The following is a 7,364-nucleotide window of genomic DNA, read 5'->3' as shown; positions in this document are numbered from 1 at the left end:
CCTGTCGGCAGGATTGTCCAGTCCTGCCGAAGGTAACCCCCCCCCTCCCCCTCTACCACCCTGTCCATCCAGTGGTGGGACAGGCGAGCCAGAGGAAACGGTGGAACAGGACGACCCCACCGACGGCCAATGGCGATACGCCTTCGCCCTTGGAAAGCATTAGCACGCTTTAGATCATAGATCATAGAATTTACAGTGCAGAAGGAGGCCATTCGGCCCATCGAGTCTGCACCGGCTCTTGGAAAGAGCACCCTACCCAAGGTTAACACCTCCACCCTATCCCCATAACCCAGTAACCCCACCCAACACTAAGGGCAATTTTGGACACTAAGGGCAATTTATCATGGCCAATCCACCTAACCTGCACATCTTTGGACTGTGGGTGGAAACCGGAGCACCCGGAGGAAACCCACGCAGACACGGGGAGGATGTGCAGACTCCGCACAGACAGTGACCCAAGCCGGAATCAAACCTGGGACCCTGGAGCTGTGAAGCAATTGTGCTATCCACAATGCTACCGTGCTGCCCTTAAATGTCATGGGATGGGGGGGGGGGGGGGGGGAGGCAGCAGTCCTCAAAGTCAATCACTGGCAGGTGGTGCTCCCCCTGCACCTGAGGATGGACTTTCTTTGCCAAACCGCTGTGCAAACGAGTTTTGTTATCAGCCATATAAATGTTACTGTTAATCGTTAAACTCATGATCACACTGCAACACTAAGACGGGAAAGAGGAAGGAAAGAAAATGTGCAAAGCGAAGATGAAACACGTTCTTTCCTGTATGGCAGGCAGTATTTCAGTGAAACCGTGCTGGTAGAATGTGCTCACGCCAACGGCGGCCTACCTTTGTATTTCCCCAGTCCCCTCCTGCAACAATCCAAGGTGCTCCAGAGGAGCGCGATCATGTACAATTTCACAAGGGAGCGCATAACGAGGATGCTGGGGATGGGGAGAAGGCCAAATTCTCGGTCAAGTGGGAGAGTCTCAAAGGAGGGGGAAGGAGGCAAAAAACAAAAGATTGAGGGATCGCATTCCGGAGAGTAATGCCTCAGCAGCTGAAGTTACCCATAAATGTTGAAACAATTAAAATCAGGCCTGCTCCAGAATTAGAGAGCTGCAGGAAATTGGAGAACTAGTGTGAAAGTGTACAAACTCAGCAATAGCATGATGGGAAAAATAGCCAACTTATATAACCATGTATAAGAAAGCTGTGTCAGCTATTACCAAGACCAGACCCTGACAAACTAGACAAAGCTAAGAATCCACATAATCGTATCATACAAGGCCAGAAGAGGGAAAATAGTGCCTGACCTTAGTAAAACCTGATAACAAAGTCACGATCTAGGAATGTCCTAATAACACAACCTCCTCATGACTTAGGACCATCTGCGTCAAGGCATCATGAGGGCAGAGGTAAAAGCAAAATAGGACCACGTCTTAAACCCTCTAAAGACAAAATACTGCAAATAAGCCAAGTCAGGGTCTTTCCATGACAACATGTTTGGTCAGAAGTTATGACTGTATTGATGTCCTTACTACTGATTCCTTACTACTGATTACATTTTTGAACAAGGTCTGTTTTTGTAAAATGATCCAGCTTTTGTATAAATATTGAACGTTTTCTCCATGTCTTTGCGAACTTGAGGAAGAACCAGCAGTTTTGCCTTAACTGCTCTCTCACTTCAAACTGTAGCCGTACTGCATGCAGACTTTGGTCAATAAAGACGAAGTTATTTTTATCGAAACAGAGTTGTAAAGTTGTTTTCTCCACAGTCTCGAAGTAGGAAAGATTTCCAATTCGACACTAGGGACGATGATGGGGTGGGAAGGGGGGTGGGGGTGGCTTGGGGGTGAAGCCATGGAGGACGTCTGAAAAACAAAGACGAAAGTCTAAAAACTGAGGCAATGCTTACCCGGGAGCCAATGTGAATCAGCGGACACAGGAGTCCACGGTATTTTTGACGCAATTTAGGTCAGGGGACAGCAGAACATAGGGTGGCATTAGGTTTGCTGAGGGTGGAAAGTGGGAAGCCAGCTTGGAGCATGGTGGAACCAAGGTCTGAATTTTCAGGATAGTGAGCACTTGGTGCGCACCATCCTGAGAATCTGTCGTGTGATGAACACAAGAAATTGGTGTACGTATTGTCTGTATCTGGTGCAGTAATAGTTTTAAAAGCCTGGGTTAGGGTGTGTATATATCTGCTGCGGTAAAAAAAAATTAAATTCCTGGTTTAAAAGGAAGACAAATTTTGTGGCTGCAAAAGGTGCAATTAAGATGTGGTAAATGTAAAATCATTATTCTTTCAAGCCATGCTTATGTTTACAAGGAGAGGCCTAATGGGAATTTTGGTATGATTTCTGGGAAGTAAATCATTAGAAACCTAGGGTGCGATTCAGCGGAATTGAGTTAAAATCCACTGAACGGCATGTTTAGCGGGATGTTTCTTGGCAGCGAAACATCCCGCTATTCAACGGCACTTTGCTGCTTTTTTTGTCTCGGGGCGATTTTCTCTGCTAAGATCACACTTAGAGGGATTTCCTGCTGGTGAGCTGAAGCTTACCTGACACCCTGGCACCCCAGCGCTGCTAGGCTGGCAGTGCCAAGGTGCCTTGGGGCCAGGGAGAGCGCCAGGGTACCACCCTGCCCTATCCCCGACCACCCTGGTGTCTCCAATGGCCTGGGAGATCCCCCAGGTGCCATTACAACTGGTTCACATTTGTGTGGACCTGTACTAAATGGCACACTGGCGACGTCGCCCAGGCACGGCCGTTGAGTCCCGGGCGCCAGGTGAATTCAGCATCCGGGTATTTAAAAGAGACACACGGATTATTTAGATATGCAGATCTGGATCTCACTCAGCGAGAGCGAGATCGTGACATCTCGCGTGATTCTGTTGCATCTCACGAGACGTTTTGAGCATTGCGCAACTCGCGAGGCCTCTTGCGAGATTCAACGTCCTCATCCCGACACCAAGTTGGCCACAATTGGCACCCACCAGCCTAAGATTTGAATCGTGCCCATTGTGTTTAAATTTAAGTAGACCATGGGATTTGAGTGGAATAAAGATATGTAAGCAATGGGAGGAGCCAGGTCTGTAGTGGGCAGTGTTGTAGTTTAGTTTCTGGAAGCTGTGGGCTGAACAGCAGCTTTTGGCAGAAGGCTGTCAGATTCAGCAGGTTGTTTCGCTCTCTCCCTCCAAGCCGTCTTTCAAAGAACTTTCTTTTTCTAGGAAACTGCAAGCAACCCTGTGTTTTCTAGTTGTATTTACACGTTGCTTTGGACCTGTAATGGGTTTTGCTTGATTGGAGATAGATATTTGTTTCATTTTATTTTACTGTTAAGCATTATTGACTGGTCATTGTGAGATATATTTCTGTGATGTTAAGGCAGTTTAATGCTGTTTTAGTAATAAAGTTTGTTTTAATATACCATATCCCTATTTGTGTGGGAATTATTCCTGCAGCTAAGTATCCTTTCCTCACAGTTTTACAAATTAAAAGAAAAGTGATTTGGGTTCCTGTCCAGTATCCCAACAAATGTTGGGGTCTGGTTTGGGATCGAAATCGTGAGAGATGCACCCCTGCCGACTCTGACAAACCCGCTGCCATTTCATGCTCAATTCAATGTTGATTGGCAACAGGTGGAACTTCCGTCCGCCTTTGAACAGAGGCACCACTTTGGATAGCTGTCAGCCAATCAGATTGGCCACATCACATGAACACCTGGAGAAAGGGGAAGTCTTACGGAGTTCAGGGATCGTAGATATATCTTGGAACAAGGGGTACGCTTGTGTGTGTGTGTGCATACAGTGATTCACATCTTAGAGTATTGCGGTCTGTTTTTGAAAACTCACCACTATTCTTAGAAGTCCCCCTATACCAAAAAGGGCCGACATTCTAAATGGTGATCAGGGATTCTCACTCTCCGACTCCGGTGCAAGCTTCAGTGGGTGCTATTCAGGTCAAACTATGTTTTCAAGTTATCCCCCGGTATAACCCATACCTTCACCGAAGATTTCATCGACTTACCACTTAGCAGCATCGATCCTGGGTCCCGCATTGCTAAGTAAGTAAAGTAGACTTTGGAATAACCACTGTTTCAGGTTAAAACTTTTAAGTTATTTTATTATTATATTTTTTTTCTTCTCTTTTTAAAAGATGCAATCACTGTCTTTAAAGAAAAGTAAAAAGATCTTGCTTCTGGATCCTTCTGGTTGGTTGAAGGGACCTTCAGGCCCAACTTGACAATCAATCTTCTTTAAAGTCTGGTCTTCTTTAGATGTATCAGCTATTTTAGCTCGGCTGCTCTGCCCTGTCCATTTCCCATGGCCGAGCTGACTATAATCTGCTTGTTCCTTCTCTGCTTCTCTCTCTCTCCCTCTGAGCTCTGGTTCTTGTTCTGGTTCTGATAGTTCCTGCCCTGGTCTCGACGTTTATATTTGCTTTCTAACAATTAAGTTTTTTGTTGTTATTGTAAAGTAACTCTTATTTTCTTTGATTGTAAAAAGTACCTTTTGATCTAAACCTTTTAATCCAACTAAGTATACATTTTGACATGACTTCATCTCATAGATCTGATTACATTGTTTCCTTTGTGATGTTCAAAATGCTTTGGTTTCAATAGGTGTTACTTTTAATTCCTGTCATTTCTATAGTTTTATTTTCCAATTGTGTCCTCAGCTCAATTTTGACTTTGATTTTGGCTTTGATATTATGTTTCTCGTAGACTGATAAACCTGGTATTATCAAATTTTACACTTCGAATTATCACAAAATTCAACTGAACTCATCCATTCTTTTCCAGATCCTTACTAAGTTAGTAAGAAGTTTTACAACACCAGGTTAAAGTCCAACAGGTTTGTTTCGATGTCACTAGCTTTCGGAGCGCTGCTCCTTCCTCAGGTGGATGAAGAGGTATGTTCCAGAAACATATATATAGACAGATTCAAAGATGCCAGACAATGCTTGGAATGCGAGCAAGAGAGATCAGTGGAGGTACACACATGCTAATTTCTAGAGTAAAGGTATTTGAGGGAGGCAGATAGCCAAATACACAGAATGCAGAATCAAAGGGGAAACATGGTATAATTACCAGCACCCTCAGAAGCAGACAGGCTAGTTTACATCTAACAGCCTGGTAGACCAGTTTACACATAGCAGTCCGAGAGGCTAATTTTACATCTAAATCTTAGAGCCAAGGCCTTGCAGGAACTTTTATAAAGGCAATTTAAGCATCTTAGCTGGATAGGAAAAGATATTTCCCAGAGTTGATTATCAGCCCTGTATTGTGTGGTGACTATCAGCTGGATTTGACTCATAGATTTATCTCGTTTGGATGTTATTTGGGGAAAAGGGAAACCCTAAGGAGTTCAGGGATCATAGATATATTTTGCAACAAGGAGTACGCTCTGCATATGCATGTGTGGGCATTTAGTGATCCATATACTTAATTATCTTAGATTACTGTAGTTCTGGGAGTATGTATTTATCTTTTCTTTAGTTTAATAAATAGTTTATAATAATTGGCTTTTTAAAATAAATTTAGAGTACCTGATTCATTTTTTCCAATTAAGGGGCAATTTAGTGTGGCACATCTTTGGGTTGTGGGGACGAAACCCACGCAAACACGGGGAGAATGTGCAAACTCCACATGGACAGTGACCCAGAGCCGGGATCGAACCTGAGACCTCGGGGCCGTGAGGCAGCAATGGTCTATAATAATTGTTACTTGATGACTGGGTTGGTTATTCTCACTGGGGTTTGACTTGTCTCATCATACAATTCCTAAAATGAAATTTTACACCACAAGTTGTGATATCCTCGCGGATACCATCAGCGTGGTTCATGACAACGTACCCCGTTTTTCACCCCCAACCCCTGACTGCCAGATCACCCTAGGGGTCGCACCACAAAGTTATCCCCAATGTAGAAGATTCTCTGACTACAATTAGACAGATAGGAATGGAAACATGGAGGGCAGTCCCATTCAGACAGATGACAGGGGCAAGGTATTGGAGGAGGGTGATCAACAATGTCAAAGGTTGTAGAAACAATACAAAAACGTTTAACTTTGTGACAGTCACATGAAGCAGTAATGTACTTTTTCACTCATTCATGGGATGTGGGCATCGCTGGCTAGGCCAGCACGTATTGCCCAATCCTAATTTCCCTTGAGAAGGTGGTGGTAGGCTACCTTCTCTTGACCTGCTGCAGCCCAGGTGGTGTACGTACACCCACAGTGCTGTTGGGGAGGGCGTTTCAGGATATTGACGCAGCGGCAGTAAAGGAACGGACGATATATTGCCAAGTCAATGATGACTGACTTACATAGGAACAGGAGATCATTCAATGAGATCATGGCTGATCTGTGACCTAACTCCATGGGCCTATGGCCCATAGCCCCTTAATATCTTTGCTTCACAAAAATCTATCTATCTCCAATTTAAAATTAACAACTGATCTAACATCAATTGCCATTTGTGGAAGAGAGCTCCAAACCACTACCACTCTTTGTGTGTAGATCTGCTTCTTAACATCTCTCCTATACTTTTGAGAGGTTGAGTAGACTGGGACTGTACTCGTTGGAATTTAGAAGGATGAGGGGGGATCTTATAGAAACATATAAGATTATGAAGGGAATAGATAGGATAGATGCGGGCAGGTTGTTTCCACTGGCGGGTGAAAGCAGAACTAGGGGGCATAGCCTCAAAATAAGGGGAAGTAGATTTAGGACTGAGTTTAGGAGGAACTTCTTCACCCAAAGGGTTGTGAATCTATGGAATTCCTTGCCCAGTGGAGCAGTAGAGGCTCCTTCATTAAATGTTTTTAAGATAAAGATAGATAGATTTTTGAAGAATAAAGGGATTAAGGGTTATGGTGTTCGGGCCGGAAAGTGGAGCTGAGTCCACAAAAGATCAGCCATGATCTCATTGAATGGCGGAGCAGGCTCGAGGGACCAGATGGCCTACTCCTGCTCCTAATTCTTATGTTCTTATACGGTCTGACCCTAATTGTAGGCGATGTCCTCCAGTTTTAGAATCTCCAACCATTGGAAATAGTTTATCTTTATCTGCCCTGTCTTTTCCTGTTAATATCTTGAAGACTTCCATCAGATCACCCCCTTAAACATCTAAATTCTAGAGAAAACAGCCCTAATTCGCATAATCTCTTCTCATAACTGAACCCCTGAATTCCAGGAATAATTTTCGTAAATCTACGTTGCACTCCCTCCAAGGCTAATATATCCTACCTAAGGTGTGGTGCCCATAACTGCTCACAGTGACTCCAAGTGGGGTCTAACCAGGGTTTTGTAAAGCTGCAGCATAATCCCTGTGTCTTTATATTTCAATCCTCCAGATATAAAGGCT

The sequence above is a fragment of the Scyliorhinus torazame genome, chromosome 27 (assembly GCF_047496885.1).
Source record: "Scyliorhinus torazame isolate Kashiwa2021f chromosome 27, sScyTor2.1, whole genome shotgun sequence".
NCBI lineage: Eukaryota > Metazoa > Chordata > Chondrichthyes > Carcharhiniformes > Scyliorhinidae > Scyliorhinus > Scyliorhinus torazame.
Note: the sequence above shows the minus strand (reverse complement) of the source record.